The 19633-nt window shown below is 40.3% G+C and overlaps 1 protein-coding gene across 1 annotated transcript in view; it reads right to left on the bottom strand.

Moving 5' to 3' along the window:
• Positions 1–19633, bottom strand: part of TMOD3 (tropomodulin 3) — a 64975-nt gene extending 45342 nt beyond the window's left edge. Inside the window, exon 1 of the mRNA XM_024567721.4 lies at positions 19436–19633. The gene's annotated coding sequence lies outside the window, so the exon portion shown is untranslated. The remainder of the gene's footprint in view (positions 1–19435) is intronic.

Below are 19633 nucleotides of genomic sequence, written 5' to 3'. Positions count from 1 at the left end.
GCAAGAAATTCCAGGTAATACACTAAAGTCTCCCAGAAGCTTCAATCCAAAGCAAACAACTGGTGCTCATCCTATTTAAAGTCAGTGAAAACTTAACAGTAGCATTCTTTCATCAGGTGCTCACATTCTCAGATTCCCTAACGTGATTATACTTCCCTCTCCTCCCCTCCTCTATTGAGGAATGTCTATGTACTGAAATCGTTCCTAGCAGAAGCTCAGAAACTCCTCAGGAAGGGAAACTCTGGAAACAGAGCTTTGCTTTCTGTCCCAGGGAGAACCTGGCCTTGCTTGCTTGTGCTCTGACATCCGTCTACTGGAAGGGGAAACAAATTCTGAACGATGAGGAAGTGAATCCTATGTGCTAGAGAAGTATTTTAAATCTTTCCCGCGTCTATAGGAACTTTTTAAGATTGCCAAGCCAATGTAAAATACAATTAAATAAAAAAGTAACAAAGATAATTTACACATCACAGGAACAGTTTTTTTTTTAAGTATTATATTCTCACAGTTAAAATACACACACACACGGAAGAAGTTTGTACATAAGCAAAAAGTTTTGCCAGATAAGTTAAGAAGTAGAAAATTTTTAAATTTGAAATTCTGTTATGTTCAGACTGTTTAGTTCTTCCTCCTTACTCAATTTTTGGAGTAGCAGTTTTTAGAAACCCCTGCAGAGGCTTGTTGAGACCCAGATTCCTGGCCCCGCCCTCATTCTCCTGACCACGGGGTCTGCAGCAGGGCTGAGGATCTGTATTTCTAACACACTCCCAAGTGGCCCAGGTCCGGAAGGGTACTGTGAGACCCACTGCTCTAGAAAGCTCACGGCATGTCAATTCCGATAACGAGGTTCACACTCTTGTGGCAGCCTATCTTGTCCTATTCACAGGCTGAAAACCTTGGTTAAAATAGCCCCCAAAGTCTATAGGGGCTGTTGCCATGGTATGCTTTCCTTTTTACTCTGCCACTGCTTCACCTGACTTTAGTTAGTGGGGGCTCTACTCAGGAACACCGGGAAACTCCTGGAACATTCTGGGCAAAACTCTTCATCCCATTAACCAACTTCCTTTTCAAGTATTACTTATTTCTAGAGTCCTCCTTATTTTTCACACTAGACTTCTAGGACCTGCCAATTTTCAGATGGGTTTTCAGCAATTTCCTTTCTCTGAGACTTTTAGCTCTCTATTTGAATAATTAAAAAAATTAAAGCCTCTCCTACCAGGGGTGTCCAACCCATTGCCTGCTGGCCGCATGGGGCCCAGGATAGCAATGAATGAGGCCCCACACAAAATTGTAAATTTACTTAAAACCTTTTTTTTTTTTTTGGCTCATCGGTGTGAGTTAGTGTTTGGTGTATTTGATGTGTGGCTGGAGACAACTCTGTCTTCCAGTGTGGCCCAGAGACGCCAAAAGGTCGGACACCCCTGTTGGATCTCCACCTATTTTCTTCTACTTTCATATTTCTTAGAGAGAGTAAGGTCTTGACACTGACTATATTTAAAAAACCCGCACATACACAACTGAAACTACATGATTCAGAGATATATTCTCATTATTTGAGATGTTTCCTCCATTTCATCACTACTTCAAGGGGGCAGGCTCAGGGTCTTCCACCCTTCTCTGTTCTCTCTTTAGTGAATGCATGTGACACTGTACTTTGGTTCAAGAACCTTCTATAAGACTCGTATTACCACATGTATGAAGGACACATGGACATAGCCAAAGGGGTTAAGATCAAGGGTGGGAGGTGGGGATGGGTGGGGTGGGGAAAAATGGAGACAACTGTACTTGAAAAACAATTAAAAAAAAAAAAAAGCCCTCTATCACCTATAGCAGTGTTAGGCAAACGATAGTGTCAGTGGGCAAAATTTTGCCTGCTACCTGTTTCTGTAAATAATGCTTTTTTGGAACGCAGTCACATGTATTGTCCATAGCTGTTCTTTTTGCTATAATGACAAAGTTAAATAAATGCAACAGAGACAGACAGTGTGCAAAACCTAAAATATTCCCTATCTGACCCTTTGTAGAAAAAAATTTGCGAACCCCTGACATACAAGATAAAGTCCAAGTTCCTCAGCATAAAACACAAAGTTCAAAACCTGGTCCTAGACAGCTTTCCAATATTATCTCCAGCCACTGCCCAATCACACGGCCTATACTCCAAATATGAATTTTTTAGGTGTCTATGCCTTTATTTTTATTCCCTCTCTCTGGAATGAAGGCATTCGTTCTCATCTACCTCTGCCCTCAATCAAACCCCTACACATTCTTCAAGGCCTAGCTGAAGTGTTGACAAGGATGTGGAGCAACTGAAACTCGTAAATTGCTGGTGAAGTGCAAATTGATTCAAACACTGGAAACCTACTTGGCAGTATGTACTAAAACTAAACAACTCACACCATAATGACAAAGCAATTTCACTCCTAGCTATACATCCAAGAAAAATGCTTATTTATGTTAATAAAGTAATCTTTAAAAGTGTTCACTGCAGCTTTATTCATAATATCCCCAGACTGAAAATGACTAAAATGTCCATTACAAGGGAATACACAAAGGAATTGTGGGATAGTCATAAATAGAGATAAAGAGCAACTACTGATAAGTGCAAAAACATGAATGAATCTCACATGAATTATGTTGAAAGGAATATAAAAAGCTAGACATAAAAGAATGCATGCTACATGCTTTCATGCACATAAAATTCAAGAACAGGCAAAACTAACCCACGGGAAGTAGCTATTAGGAGGTATGGAAAAGGCAGGGACACTAGACAACATCCTTGGGTGATGAAAATGTGCTGTGGACTGGGTTGTAATTACACAAGTATATACATAAGTAAAACATTTATTAAGCTGCCCACTTAAGATTTTTTCCCTTTACCCTGGAATTATGCCTCAAAAGAATTTTAAATACACTAAGTCCTCACTTAACGTCATCAATAAGTTCTGCAACTTTAGGCAAAACTACATATAATGAAACCAATTTTACCAATAGGATAATTGATATAAACAAGAGTTAAGTTCTTACATTACCCTCTCAATGTCTTAAGGGAAACAATGTTGAACAAAACAACATTATTCAAGGACCTGCTGTATATGTTTGCATTGTGCAATTAATTATATGTATTTAATGTTGAAAATTAAAGTTCCCACAAACATAGAAAAGGATTTTTCTGCAGCCATTTTAACAAGTCATCAAAACAAACAAACAAACAAACAAAAACCAACAACAAAACCCTAACAATTTACCTTTGTAAGCAAATCAATCACCTTCAGCTTCTCGCTTCCAAAGGTCAGCCAATTACGGAGAGATTCTCTTCAGTAAACACTACTCTAAGTGTCAGCCAACCAATCAAAAGACTCACCCAAATAATCATGCTTCTACAATGGTGTCACTATGGCCTTGAAAAGTCTGCCAGTTGGGGAATTCCACGCTTCCCAAACCCTGTGTGAGAAACTGGTCATCCTCGCTCAGAGAGGCTGTGCCTAACCAGCGCAGCCCCTGTCTTTTCGTTTCAGACGGTGACTAGTGGCTGGTAGTCTCATTATCCTTCCATGGCAGAGAAGACTTTTAGTGAGTGCGTATGTTTATCTTTAAAGAAAAGTATTTCATGTTGACATATGTTAGATAATAGTAGTTAGAATCAAAATATTCCCTCTAGATAAATATCCATGTAATCTTTTGAACTGGTTATGGTTCACCATCCAATAACTTCATAAGTTTCTGCTTCAATTTGCTTTAGTTAAAAATTTCAAATCAACATTCCTTTTTTTTTTTTTTTGGTTTGGATCTGGCTTCAGAATTAATCTGGAAACAATTTAAAAATAAGTCATCTCTGCCTGGAGATTTTAACATTTAAAAGTATCTAAACACTGCCCCCTCTTTAATGTTAGGCTTGAGTTTCATCTCTGCTGGTTTGAGAAACGTTCTTTGATGCAGAAGGCTGGAATAAAGAAAGTCATCTGTCCATTCCTGGCTCTGCTGAAGAGTATCAATATCTGCCAGTGATAGTGTGTAGCAGATTCCTCAAGTGCAAGGGAGTTCTAACTAAGTCTCATAAGGTCATTTCCTTTTTATAAGTTTATGATTCTAGATAACACTAATTATAACCAAAAAATGTACTTTGTGTCCACCTCATCCAAAGCACTATGTACACAGTATTTACTTCTAAAAAATGAAAACCATTTTATTTTACTTGTATATAGTATGTGTTACTTGTATATACTATATACAAGTATAGTAAAAACCGTTTTTAAAGGAAATAAATTGGATTCTAGATCTATCCTTCTGTTTGATTCACTGGCTCTTCTACAATGAAGCCTGAAAGACAGTACATTAAATAATGAGTTTTGTTGGAGTTCTTGGGATGCTATGGTTGACCCAAATGTGGGCAATCTGAGTGAGGTAGTTGCTTTGCATGCAGAATTTGAGAAAATGGTGGTTGATTATGCTGTGTAAAAGTTTCACGGAAACTAACCAACCCACGTATGAGATGAGCTAAATGGCCCTGTTTTTCCTGCTATTGCTATTGAAAACATCTTGAATTTTTAAAAAACTGAGATCTGTAGATCCCCAAAGCATAGGTAGGAAAACAGAGTCTGAAGTCTCAGGGCAGCCCAGAAAAACTTGTTAGGGCCCCAACAAAAAAGAGGTTTAATTGGAAGCAAGTTACTGAGGGCAACCTTAAAAGACAATTTTTTAAAAATTAATCCTCACCCAAGGACATGTTTAATGATTTTACAGAGAATGGAAGGGTTGGAGTGGGGGAGAGAAAGAGAGAAACATCAATCAGTTGCTTCCTGTATGTGCCCCAGTTGGGGATCTAACCCACAACCTTTTGGTGTAGGGATGATTCTCCAACCAACTAAGCTACCTGGCCAGGGCACTGAGGACAACCTTTAAGTAGAAAGCAGGCAGGTCATATCTGTGACTATTACAAGAAAAAAGTTAACATGTTACTCATACCACTTCAAAACCACTCTTTCAATAAGACTGTACTGAGAGACTTTGTGGCTCCCCTGTGAGTACCCCACTTCCTTTTCTGGCTCAAAGTAGGCAAAGCAGCTCCTGGTCCTAGCTGACTCGTCTTTTAATTTTTCTTGGTGGAGTTGCAGCAGCAGAGACAAGGTAAGGTCAGAGAGGGGCCCAGTCTGTGCATACCAAAGACAAATGTGCAAGGGCCACACCCTTAACACACCCAGTTTCTCAGTACCACATGTTTTTCAATCTTCTCCTTTTCTCCTTTTCTTTCTTCTTCTTCTTCTTTTTTTTTTTTTTTAATAGACTGGGTACATTAGGAAATGCTGAAGCTTTTCTAAAAGTTGTTACAAACAAAAAAAATTTTAAATAGACATGACATCATATGAATGAAGTCTCCCAGGGTAATATGGTTACAGAACTCTTTATCTCTGCTGGTTAACCTAAAAGAGCCTTCTACCAGTCACACTGTGGGCAAAAACAAATATGATATGAGGTGACTTGCAAGGAAAGCTTATCACTGCTCAGCCATCAAGCAAAATGCTGAATCCATTCCTCGTATATAATGGAGACTGATCTGAGGGTTTTCTTTCTCTTTCTCTCCCAAAGGGAAGTACCGCTATGACTCATTCTTCCTCTTGCAAGAGTTTTCTTAATCCACTAAGTTAGTAAGCACTGGACTGAACACAAAGTCCTAAAATAAACGAGGCGAGGTCTAAGAGAAACCATGCTAAAGGCAAGCTGAGTTTTATGCAGTGAACAAAAGGTAACTGAACACAAGTTTCATCTCTTGTGAACTTCCTGGGCTTCAGACCAGATTTTTCCCTTAATTCTAAAAAACTCTCCTTTTTCAAACTTACCAATTTTCCCACCTTCAAATCAATACATGTATGTATATTTGTATACATCTGTTAAGTGCCTCTTTCATTTAATGTACTATTCTGGGGGAGGGGAGGCACTGACCTGGAGGGTAGGGCATGGGGAGAGGAAAGGAACCATGGGAATGAGAGGAAAAGAATTTGAGAAAATTGCATAGTATAGATTTTGTTCTAGGTCTCCTTTTTCTCAAACTGGAATTTAAGAGATCACAAAAATCAAAGATATGGCAAAAACAAGGAACAGAGACTACAATATTGAATTGCAGATTTGATGTTAAATGTTAAGAACAATGTTTTTCAATTTTCTTTTGAAAAACTTTCTCTTTGTCTCAATTTACAAAAGTGGTGACCAGAAAAGTTGGGCGCATAGTGAAAGCAAACCTGATTCTCCCTCAGACCTTCTCCCGCCACCGCCCAGCATTCGAGAACAGCCCGCATGGCGCCCGGAACAGAATCCAGCCCTGGGATGCCCCCTCGCTCTCCATTTCCTTTTTACACCCAGGGGTCTGCAGAACCCCACCCCTAGCAATTCTGTATGCCAACATCTGTACCACAATGAAGATTAAGAACTGCATCATTATTCAACTGAAAGTTTGTTTATTTAGAAAAACATACCTCCAAATGAGGAGGCTACCCTGGGAGAAATCAACCACACTGAACAGCATGTGTGCAGATGGAGAAGGGCATGACTGAAGTGGGCAATACTTGCAGATCTGATCACTCACAGCTAATAAGGCATCGAGTATTTTGTATGAAAGCTGTCCTAAGAGTCTACAGACTTTTAAAAAGGTTTTGGTAAAGCATGGAAGAAAGTGCTCTGAGGGATTATAAGAACTAATCTAAACCACCAAAATAAGCCCACAAGATGTGGAAAATGTCAGAGAGGATATTTTTAATATGAAGATTTACCAAGTCAATGATCATAAAATAACTACTAACACATACACTATAGTTACTATTGCCACGTGTGTATTGAGTTGTTTGTCTGTGATTGTACAATCCCAGCCAAAACGTAGATAACTCTGGAAAATAAAGAGCTCTCACAGCATCTCCCTACCCTGTGTCATCTACTAGTGGTTTAATTCTTCCAGGCCAAGTCTTATGAACCAACAATCTTTCTTTAATAAAAGACATTCTTTCTAACAAAATTCAACCTTTTCCCTCTTGTGGGGGGAGGACAGGTCTGGTTAGATTGTAATGGAAATAAGATGGTAGCACGTTTTAAACATTTAAGGGGAAAGCCTACAGTCTTAAAAATAAAGGTTCTAAATTTTAGCTAGCTGTAACTCAAGCCTCTTTCCTTCGCTAAAATAGGGAGAATCCTCTCTATCTTTAGATGGCCCAATGAACACTTGAGTCCTTCCTGAACAAACTGTGACAAACTTAAGTACCTAACAGAATTCAATTCTCACTCGAAAGGAAAAACAAAATCCAGAAGGAAGACCAGAATTCTTTAGGAGAAAAAAGCCCAGCACCTGGCTCCCAGCACTGAACTGGGGGGTGAGCAGATCTATGGAATTATGGGCTCTGTGACTTTGAGTAGGTCACTTCACTTCTCAGCTTCCTGGGCTATTTGAGGTATAGCCAAAACACAGATAGCCCCGGTTCTGAATATGGACTGTTCCATGTCCATGACAGACACTGCAAAGCAAACAGCCTCGCCCCTGCAGATGCTGACTGTGCCCTAGCCTCAGGCAGCCACTATCCGACAGAGGAGAGAGAAGGGGCAGAGGAGAGAGAAGGGGCAACGGGATGAAGCCTGTTTATTTAGCTCTGGGCTCAGTGGGCTCAGGTCTCTCTTCTACCTCTAAGTCTATGATCTTAAGAAAACATTATTTAACCCAATATTCTGGGGAGAAAAATGCTAACTTATTTTCATCACTGCTAAGATGAACAATACTTAAGAAGGAAAAATATGAAAGCTGAATCATGCTAGAAAAGCACAAAAACAGTAACATGAAATACTTCAGGAAGGTGACTTGAAAAACCAAAACAGATAGATTAAACAACAAAAAAAGTTAACAGTGAAGTCAAACATGGGCCAATGTGGTTAAGTATTAAAAAAAAAAAAAATGGTTAAAGTGGAATGACCAAATTAATAAATGCTTTCCTTTAAAGTCACTAAAAAGAGCAAATTTCTACATCATTTCCTATCTTCCTATAATAAAATTAGAAATGTTTTTATAACATGAATTCTCACATCATAAATCATAGAAATGAATGCAAAAAATCACAAAATTAGATATAAATTTTACTAATACAGTAAAAATACTAAAGTACTAATTTATTTCTGCCTTGTTCTTTATTTTCTCTTTAAAATGAATTTAAAAGCATCTAAATATTGCTTTTACTTTAATTAAATTTGAAAACCAAGACACTCAAGAATAGGACAGTACTAGAAAATATTAGAAAAAACCTTAAAAGAAAAAAAATAGATTTGGAATTTAGAAAGAGATCTTTGGGAAACCGGCTTCATAAAGGGTCTAGTTTTAAACAGTGATAATCTAAGGGATTTTGGAGGGGCCACCCAACCCCATTGTTTATCCACATCCATTCCTCAAATCTGACCCACTGTTTTCTAATATCACAAGAAGGTAAAGAAATGACGCCTAAGATCCTTCCAAATCTAAAAGTCTAAGATCACCCAGCATTTAAAATGTGCCTTGGGAATAACTCTGAGGAGACAGACAGAACCAGAGACAAGCTGGAGAGCCGAAGATACAGGGAGAGTGTTCACTCGGTGTTCACTATAAACCTAGTGGTCCTTTGCGTTTTGTATCATCTGCATTTATTTTATTTTTAATTTAAAGAACTCAATCGCTTGTTGCATTGTGACACTGTGTATGAAAAAAACAGTAATACCGTCTTTGACTTTTGAATTATGCATGCCACACACAGATACCGGTAATAACAAAAAGTGCTTTGGCAGAAAAGCAAAACAAAAGCATTAGCCATCAAAGAGCCGTACAAAAAGAATTTCAGAGTGGTGAACACACAATTCGGTGTACAGGTGTGCAGCAGAATCGTGCACCTGAAGCGCATATAATTTTGTTGACCAGTGTCACCCCAATAAATTCAATGAAAAGGAAAAGAATCTCAGAACATTAAGAAAAAAGACTAACAATCTATGAGACAAATAGCAAAACTCATTTAAAGTGACATATAATTATATATTCTCTCAAGTTCCACAGCTTGGGACCAAAGTCCCTAAATAATTGAAACTCTGGCACTCTTTGCACTGTGATTTTTTAAATATTGGATCCTTGTACCTAAGTTGATTGTTTTTTGTTCAGTTTTTTTTACTGGTTGTGGGAAGAGAAATAAAAAAAGATTATCAACCTCCTCCCCTCCCCCGCAAGGAAACTCTGAAACTGGGATTGAGGCCAGTTTGGCAGTGTTTTTTCCTTTTCCATAAGCAAACATCAGGAGAAGTAACTTTAATTTTTCTGATGTTCTGAGCAGCCCTTCAAAGCCCCATGTCTCTGGACCTAGTCACATTTCTGGAGCCTCATAAAGAGAGGAAGTAAAAACAATGCTTTACCAAACTCTCTCCCCCAGGGACAAATAAACTTCTGGCCTGACGCAGGCTCACGTTTTCCTGCTCTAAAGATCTTGATCATAGTCACCTGACTCTGCTTCCTGAAACAGGGCTGTTACACATCATCCCTTTGTTTAGAAATTTTTCTTATTTGTTAGGTGTTTGCAGCTTGACAGTTTCTCAGGAGATCCTGAGAAAATTCCACCTTCTTACTTTCAATAACAATTAGCACTAGCAATCCTCTGCTCTAAACAGCCTGGCTTCCTCCAGGTCTCACAAATATCCTAGGTAGTTCACCTTGACACCTTCACCTCATTTGTTTCCCACAACTGTGTGCACTCCTCTTTAACCATCTTCCCTACCCCATCCCCAAATGTCACCTCTCCATCTTATCCAAATTCCACACGCCCTTCAAAGACTAGCTCAAATACATTCTTCTCCAAAGCCTTTCCTAGCTCCTCCAACCCTAACTAATTACTAATTACTCTCTTTTCTACTCTGAAGGTTACAATGTGCAGGGTGCACCATATCATTTTGTCCCAGTACTTGATTCCGGTATCCGGTGCCCTAACTGGTATGACTGCATGCTCCTCAGTGGACTGTGCCTCACTCCTACATTGTGAAAGCATTTGTACACACCAGAGAAGCAGCACACTTGTGACTCTTAGGTATATAACACTGGTTCCACTCTAAACAGTCTCAGGGGCCTGGGGACATATACGGCAATTAAATTAATTTTCAGACTAATATGGAGAGGCAGTTATGTTTGAGAAGGCACCTGCCTACCTTTTGCATAACGTGTCTTGATGTCTCACTTGGGAGGTGGGAAATACAGAACCAATCAAAGGAATTCAGTGCGCCCTGGAGTTAGATTACTTCTCACCAGGTGGAGAACACCTAGAGAGATGTGTTCCCTTAGTCAGTCAGGCAGAGGAGGGCCATTCTTCAAGGAAACGGCACTGCCCCACCACCTCGACCCCGTGTCCCAACTGTAGAGAACCTCACTCTTAATGAAGGGCCATCACATCCCGAATGAGTAACGGAAGCAGTAACCAACAGATGGGGTGCTGGGAAGGAGCCCCACAGCAGCCAGGAACAACATCCACGCAACCCACCACAAGTGATCTTGGAAAAGGGCACGATGACTATCCCCTTAGAAACCAGAGCCCCAAAGAGTTTCTGATGGGAAAAGTTTCTGGTATGGTTGAATTGTACACTTAAAATGGATGAGTTTTATGACATTATACCTTGATAAAAGATACATTAAAATTGTTTGAAGAAAGAAACTTTGGTGATTCGATCTGGAGATGTGCATGTGGGGAAGCACCCAACAACAATCCAGTAAAGAAAGGGTATTCGCAGGTTTCATGACAGAAGGCACAAAACTTCTGGTACAAAAACTGCAATTTTTCATATTAAGTTAGGAGAGTTCATTATAAATGACAATGAAAACTGCCAAAATATAGCTTTTAAAAAATACATGTATACATACAATAAATCCAAACTATATAAAACTGAAATAATGAAAACCACACAGCTAGCGGAGATAGTTTGTGGGGGAAAAAAATAAATGGAAGGGTTGGAGGTAGAAAGAAAAGCAGTATTTAAGATGTGATACTGAAAAAGCAGAACTAATGAAAGAAGGGAAGTCTGAGAAATCATTGCTATTGGCCAAGAAGCCTGGTTTACCACCCCCAGGGTCATAAGGTCTGCTCTGGCACAGGTTCTTTGAAAGAAGGCTAAAGGACATTCTTCCTGTGACAGTCAACAAGGGAAATCAGGGAGCCACACAGAAGGGCAACTTAATCTAATGCAGAGGAGAGGAGGATGCCGAGAGCACAGTTACAAACCCCAAACAGAGGTGCAGGATAATAGTTCTAAAATTAACAGTTATGACACCAACTCTAAACATTTTTAAGTGACAGAATAAAACTGTCTGTATCTTACTTACATCTTAGAAACATATTTCTTTCATTTACCTGAGTTTCTCAGATTAACAAAGAGGCCATATGCTACATTCCAATATAATAAAGAGAAAAAGAAAGGAATCCATTTTTATTTGCATACCCATTATATGCCAGGTACTTTTATCATATATGTCTCCTCATAATAACTCTGCAGAATATAACTACCCCCATTTCATACATAAAGAAACTGAGACTCGGAAGGGCTAAAGAGTCTGACCAAGGATATGTAAATTCTCGATAGTGGATATAAATTTGAACCTGAACTTATTGGGTTGGCCAAAAAGTTTGTTTAGGCTCTAGTAGTGCTTAGTTGTCTTTAACTTCCATTTGAAACAATTTTGTTAGATTGTTTTGTGACAGCTGTCATGTCAGCGTGCATTTAAAAATAAAACTTATCGAAATTGGTGAATTTTTGTGCAGCCATTTTAATATTGAAGATGGAGGAAGATATGCAGTATTTTCAGCGTATTATGCTTTATTATTTCAAGAAAAGTAAAAATGCAACTGAAACACAAAAAAAGATATATGCAGTGTATGGAGAAGGTGCTGTGACCGATCAACTGTGTCAAAAGTAGTTTGTGAAGTTCTTGGTCCTCGGACATTTGGCCAAATAATCCTTTGCCGTGGGGCTGTCTGATGCATTGGAAGATGTTTAGCAGCACACCTAGCCTCTACCTGCTAGAAGTCAATAGCAGGTGACAGCCGACATACTCAAAATATCCAAATCAATGAAGTTATTGGTGAAAGTGAAAAATGTGTCTTTTATGTAAAAAACGTAATGGACTTTTTAGCCAACCCAATATTTTAAATATTAAAAATACTGCTGATTAGACTATTATGCCCAAAAGTTAATCATAATGGTCAAATGGTCAGCGAGTCATAGTGATAAACAGATACTAAATAAGAAACACACCTACTTTTTAGTTGTTAATCTGCCAGATGCAGTGCAGATACAAAAAAAGATGCCTGACCTCTGGTACCAAATGTCTGGGGACAATCAACCCTAAACCCCCTTGTTTGGGACCACCCTTAAGCAGGCCCTGTGAAGTACACAGCCTAAGCAACCACAGAACAATGCCCTCTCCCTCACAGATGTTTGGTAAAGGGGTTACCCCCAACCCAAGCAAGACAGATAAAATTCAATTCTCCAGGAATCTAGAAAGCTGGGCAACAAAACCTCAGTTGAGAGATCATGTATTAACCAGTCTGGAGACAGCATCACGGCAAGCCAAGCACATTTAAGCTGAAGCTAAGGGGGGAAGCAGAAGCCATGAGAAAGCCAATCTATACAGGAGAGAATGGAGAAGGGCGAGGGCAAGGGAGGGAGGCACTTGCCTCAGGTGCAAGGTTGGAGATGGCAACAAAACTCAGTAATCAAGATTATAGGATAAAGCACAGTTTTTAAAAAACAAATTAACATTCTGGAAGGGTGCAGAGAGGTAGAGAAAAAAGCTGAAGAGAGTCCATGCAAGACAAAGACAGAAGGAGGAGGGATAGGGACTTCCCCAGTGGCTGCTCTGGGTTCCAGCTGTAGGTCGGTCACTCCAGGGAGCTCCATCGCCACACAGTAACGACCACTACAACTGCCAGCCCTGCCACCATCCCTCTTAGCAGGCTAGGTTGAGTGCGTTTGTGTTCCCTGAGACCTGAGAGCCTTGATTAATACACTCCAATTGGGAAAATGAGACAGGCTTTAAAAAAAAAAAAATCAAGGCAATATGTAATTAACTGACAAAAAGTAGTACTGAAATTAGTGCTACAGAAGTTCAGAGATCGCTGTGGGTGGTCAGGGAAGGATACATTTAGCTAGACAGAGGTGGAGAGAAGTATACACTAAGCAAACAAATCAAAGTACAGGGGAAAGGAGACAGGGAAAGGATGGGAAGAAAAGCAAGGGGGAAGGAGTGTTTCTCGCAGGCCCAGTATTACAGCCAAGGAAGCAAACAGAGCTCCACGCTTTCCGCCTCCAGCCCTCAGATCACACGTCCATTGCACTTGGTGTGCAGTACTGCTTTCCCCTTTTTCTCACGTTCAAATCTTTCCACATCTTTCAGCAACTGTTAAACCAACATTTCTTTGAAATGTGTCCTACTAGAAAGGTATAGGCCAGAACTAAGGCTGTGGCAGTGGAAAAAGGAAGAAAAGAGGCCATGGCAGGAGAGAAGGCTAAGGGGCTGAATGCAGTGACAAGCACTGTTCTCCGGGGGAGAGCAAACTATACCCAGGAGTTCACTCGGGATGTTGTCCTATGTCTTAGGAGGGTAGGCCGTGAGATGGTTTGACAAGGCGGAGTGACAATGGGGACTCACGAAACTAGGGGCAGGTGTAGAGGGTGTGCTGATGACTAAGAGAAGGGCCGAGCTGCACCAAAGGCCCTGCAGAGGGGAAAATGTGAAATCTGGTGTGGTTCATTTCTGTGTATAGTTCTGTGATTTTCTCCAAGAAATAGTAAATATTAGGGACAAACAACAGAAAAATAAAAGGAGTGGGTGGGGAGGGGGCCTTGACTTTCAAATAATCACATACTCATTGATATTTCCCAATAGAATCAAGCTTTCTTACTCACCTCCCCACCCCCATCCTACCTCCCAACACACCCCCACCCTTCTGCCACAGCATCCCAGTCTCCGTATTAGAGAGAAAAAGAAAAAAGAAAAAAGAGCAGTCATTTAAGAATACTAACGTGAATCCACCATGAACAAAAATAAATCTTGGTGTTATACCAAATTGTGCCATGTTTGCCCTGGGGTAACGGCTGCTGATGCCAGACTTGGAATGTATTCGTCTGAGGGCCCTCCTCTCTTTTCACAGATGTGCACGTCAAGTAAATATCCTTTAACAATTCCACATTAAAATGATAACCCCACACCCAGGGAAACAAAATCTTTTGTTGGTTATAATTTCCCAGATACAAATCCCTTACTTTATAATTATCATTAATAATATCCTGCTCAAAGGGCTTGCTCTGTGCAACAGGCTGGGGAACCAACTGCAAGTTTATATACGTACCTATAGACACATTAAATATATACCTACTAGGCAATTGTTAGCTGGTCAAAAAAAACTTAACCCAAAGTTCTGAGAATTGCCTCGAACGCCAGAAGTCACTTTAAATTCAAGCTGCCATCAGGCTCTCACTCACTCTCGTCCAGCCAGCCTCCTCCTTGTCCCGCACATGTCAGGAACTGCTCACTTGGTGTTCTTGTAGTGACAGTGGTTAGGCAGGCCGGACAGGAGACTGTTAATTGTAAAGGGTTGCCTCTGGGCATCAGTTACCTTAGTCTATAAGTTCGTCTTGGTGTGTTTGAGTTCTCTTTGGTGAGTGTGTGCAGGTGTTTGGGTGTATGTGGCGGAGAGAGTGTGTATCTTGACAGGAAGAGGGTGCACGTCTCTGAAGGAACTCCGCCTGTATTTCAGTGATTCTCAAAACGAACTGTTCAGTGCGTAAAGGTGAAAGGAGACGGTAACAAAGACTACATATTGCATGATTCCACTTATATAAAATGTCCAGAATGGACAAATTAAAACCACACAGAGGTACCATTTTACGCCTAATGTGGCTAAAATAAAAAGGGCTGACAACACTAAATATTGGTGACATTAAAAATGTGGAGCAACTAGCCCTGGCTGGTGTGGCTCAGTGGTTGAGTGCTGGCCTGCAAAGCAAAGAGTCGAAGGTTCGATTCCCAGTCTGTGGGCCAGGTCCCCAGTGGGGGTGCGTGCAGGAGGTGGCCACACATTGATGTTTCTCTCCTCTTTCCGCCTCCCTTCCCCTCTCTAAAAAAATGGATAAATAAAATCTTTTAAAAAAATGTGGAGCAACTGGAACTCATACATAAATCACTTTGGCAGTTTGTTAGTAAGGTTAAAACACACATCTACCTACCCTATGACTCAGTAATTCCACTTCTAGGTATTTATCAAGAGAAATGAAAACATATCCAAAAGAGAACTGTAAAAGAATGTTCATAACAACCTTATTCATAATTGCCCAACTTGGAAATAAGCCAACCATCAAGAGAAAAATAGATAAACTGGGCTACATTCAACAGTCAGTGATGAATAATTACTGATAAAAAAAAAACACATGCATAAAACACACAGATAAATCTCAAAAACATAGTTACATGAAAGAAACCAGACACAAAGAAGCACAAATTACTGTAAGACTCCATTTATGTGAAGTCCATTACTAGGCAAAACAAATCTATGGTGTCAGAAATACGGTGTCAAAGTGGCTGCCTTTGAGGAGGGTAGGTGAGGAGAATGGCTGGAAAGGAGGGAAGGGGAGGAGGGAACGGGGGAAAGGTACAGGGAATAAGAAGCATAAAAGGTAGGTACAAAACAGACAGGGGAAGATTAAGAATAGTATAGGAAATGAAGAAGCCAAAGAACTTATATGTATGACCCATGGACATGAACTAAGGTGGGGTGGAATGCAGGTGGGAGGGGGTGTGCAGGGCAGAGGGGAAAAAGTGGGGGGGAATGGGACAACTCTAATAGCATAATCAATAAAATATATTTTAAAAAATAAAAAAATTTTTTAAGTTTTCTAGCTTGTTTTGGTTGGAAGTTATTGTATAAAATTACTAGAACTCCTTGAACTGGACACAGGATATGTGCATTATACTGAGTGTTAAGTACACCTCACACAAAATACAAAGTAGGACTGCTTCAAGGCACAGCTTAAAGACTTTGTTTCAAATGAATTTTATATTAGTGCACATACATTTTCAATTTTTTCCACTTTAGTTATTCACATCTCTATTCCTTCACTATTATAAACAACCTAATGGATTACAGACAAGTGTGGGTAGATATGTGTTCATGTTTAAATTATTCATAAATAGAAAATTGAGTTTGAGTCTTCAGAATTGCAATACATGTACCCAATGGACTGTTAGAGGTCCAGTAGAATTTTATTTTTATACCATTTTCCTCTCAATATGATTTTATAGTTGTGATTTTAGAGGCTTGAGATAAAACTGAGAATAAGGCATGTAAATCAAATGTCAGCAACAAAGATCAATGACAGACAACAGTGCTTTGGCCACTGTAACAGCCTAGAAAATAATGCTCTCCTCAATTATTTTAATTAAGAGAAAGCCCATAATATTTAAATTGAAGGGGAACTGAAAAGCATGAAGAAAGTCTGGCAGCTAATTTGATCTTCAAAAGTTGATAACAGAGCCTAAATACCAAAAGCAGTGAACATCAGACTGACCCCTGAAAACCCACCTGAGCCCTTTCCTCCTCCTGTGTTACTGGGTCCTCCTCTTCCTTCCTTACTCCTCCTCTTTCCCCTCCCTGTGCTAGTCTCTATCCAGGTGTATTTTTATCCCCACCACCTCTCACCATCCCTATAATATTGCTCAGATCTAACTGATTTTCATACACCCAGCTCACCTCAGGGTCCAAATAAATAAATTTACAGAATTGCACGGTATTCTACTGTAGATATGACACACACACTCAAACAATATACAGGCTATAGCCTGGGAAGACACAGGTGATCGGTGAGTGGAAAAAAGATGACTTCATTTGTTTCCTATCCCCACAACTGTAAAAGATCTCCCCCTCTGAACTCCTACCACGTTTTTACTCCCTACAGATGGCTCTTACAGCCCTCTGAACTATCAACAGGTACACGTGCCTAACCTCAAAGAAAGTTGAGTTCTCAGACAAAAACCATGTCTTAATGTCTGTATTTACCATGAGCCTAAGACAATGATTTGTACAGGACGTGGCAAAACACACGCTGAATCTATGAATTACTGAATTAATATGAATGAAAACAGTTGAGAGTAGAAGAGGACGAGAGAGGAGAAAACTCTGTGAGGATTCAGCAAAGAGAAAGGCGAAGCGAAGGAGAGAGTAGAAATAACAGAAAAAACTTGTGAAAGCAATTATTTTTGTTAGAGTGAACAGGACTATTTTTTAAGACTAGTAATTGGAAAAAGCCATTACTATGCATGTAATCAAAGCTATGAGCACCTACAGTATCTCCCGACCCTGGATATTCAGTTTTCTCTCTGACAGTAACTATGGCATTCCCTATCTGACATGCAGGTTCTAGGGCCCTACTTCAAACCTACAGGATCCTGGGTGATTTATGCACGTTCACATTTGAGAAGTACCACCCTACACCATTCAAGTCCTTTCTGTTGTACAGAACCTGTGTTTTATTTAAATGGGCCAGCAGCTGAGACCTGAAAAATCTCTGACTAGAGTGAAACTCAATCATTGTAATGGGATTTGAACTGCTCATATTTAACTTTAGGTGAAGTGAATTACAGAGTAATTTGGCCTGAAGGGTTTTTAACAAAATTTTAGAATTAATCATAAAAATATGATTAAAGGAAATTGAGCAGGTCAGTAACATCCTCCAGAACTCATTTTTATTCCTTCGTGCCTAGCACAGGGTTTGGAATGACAATGTGGCCTATGTTTCTTGAATGAACAATATAAATGAATTTTTAAAAATCAGAGATGTTTAGGGTCAGAATAATCTTGGGGTCATCTGGTCCAACAACCTCATTTTAAAGATGAGCAAGCTAAAAATCCTGGTAAGCAACCTGAAAGTCAGAATACCATATTTTGCTGTGTATAATGTGCTCCAGTGTATAATGTGTATCCACGTTTTTAGCCCAAAATTCCAGGAAAAATTCTTTCAATTTTTTAATTCCACTTTTTATTTATTTGTATTTAGAAACAAAACCAATGATCAAATTCAAGGGTATTATATTGCATATGGATATAATTGCTTTATAGAATTACACTTAATGCATAAGCATAAATAAAATATTAAAAACATTTATCTAGATACAGAATTAGTACTACCCATGTATAATGTGCATCCTTATTTTCCCCTCAAAAATTTGGGCAAAAAGTGCGCAGTATACATGGCAAAATACAGTATACTGGATGTGATATTTTAATTTCCTTTTTGTTCCTTCGGTAGGAATGTGTTAGAAAGGGGATTCTAAGTATTTTAATAAAATGACAGAGGGCTCTTAAAGAAGTGATAGGGTAAAAAGGTGCCTAGGACGGGGAAGAGACTAGCACAAGTAAATGAAGCTGAACAAAACTATTTTTCTAAGCTTACTTTTTTTTGACAGGCCAATTAATTAATCAATTTAATCAGCTGAAAAAATAATCTAAAGGATTCTGAGAAAAAGAAACACGAGCTGCATGAAAATGTTACAAACCAAGGGAGACCGCACATAACTAATTTAAATCTCCACAGGCTTATTTCCTGTTCAAGTATGACCTCCTGGGATAAGTTTTACTGCAGTGTTCATTACCAGATGACTTTTGGTTTTAAGAGAAGCCAAGGGCAAGTTGGAAACGCTATTCTTAACTAAACATAAAACAAGAAACAAAAGTCCTGCGGCTGTTTCTCATTTGTTTATAATCAGAATGCAGGCTTGCAGGGGAAACATACCAATCTTCGTAGGCAAAAATATAACGACCCAGTCACGTCCTCAAAAGAAATCAATATACAAACTTCACAGCCGGACCCAGCTGCGCTGCACGGAAGCCAGGAATTTATTCTAAGAGCAGACAGATCAAAACGGCAAATGCCAGACAAGTCAGATTTCAATTAAAAAAAAAAAAGGGTGTGCCCTAAAGGGTTTTTTTTTTCCTTCTCACTTTCAACAAGAAGAAGCCTTCGAAGGAGCACTGGTGAGAAAGCCCTTTTAAGAAGATCGTTCCCCGAGCTAAGCCTGGGTGGGGTGGAAAGGACGGATAGGCACCGAGAGCTTGCACACTGCGGGCAGCGCCGGGAAGGGGCCGGTTCCGACCCCGGGGAGGCCGGGCCCCCAACTGATTCATCAACTCAGGGCTCGCGCGCCTCCACCGCAGGCGACGCCCAGCGCGCCCCACGGCCCCACCGGGTACGGTCGCCCCGAAGCAGCCCTCAGCGTCCCCCCGCTCCCCGAGAGGGACCTGTAGGGAAGGAGACCAAGGCAGGCGGCTGAAAGGCAGCAACCTCTCCTTCTTGAGCCACCATGGCCGGTGCGACTCCTGCCCGCGCCCGTAGACGGACTTCCTGGAAAGCACCGGGCTGGACTCACCTGACTGGCGCCCGCTGGGGACAATGACTACTTCACAGACCCGCGGGGACTGCCTGCAGTTCGGTTCCCAGCACCCGCCGGTCTTGCCTACTTCTGCCTCCCAGGGAGTTGCCGGATCTACAGCCAGCAGCACCCCCACCTCGACCGCGCTGTCGGTGCGGCTAGTTCCCCACCTCCGTCACCCATGCGCTTGCGCAT

The sequence above is a fragment of the Desmodus rotundus genome, chromosome 7, assembly GCF_022682495.2.
Source record: "Desmodus rotundus isolate HL8 chromosome 7, HLdesRot8A.1, whole genome shotgun sequence".
Taxonomy (NCBI): domain Eukaryota; kingdom Metazoa; phylum Chordata; class Mammalia; order Chiroptera; family Phyllostomidae; genus Desmodus; species Desmodus rotundus.
The sequence above is the reverse complement of the archived record's forward strand: the minus strand, read 5'-3'. Positions and strand labels throughout refer to the sequence as shown.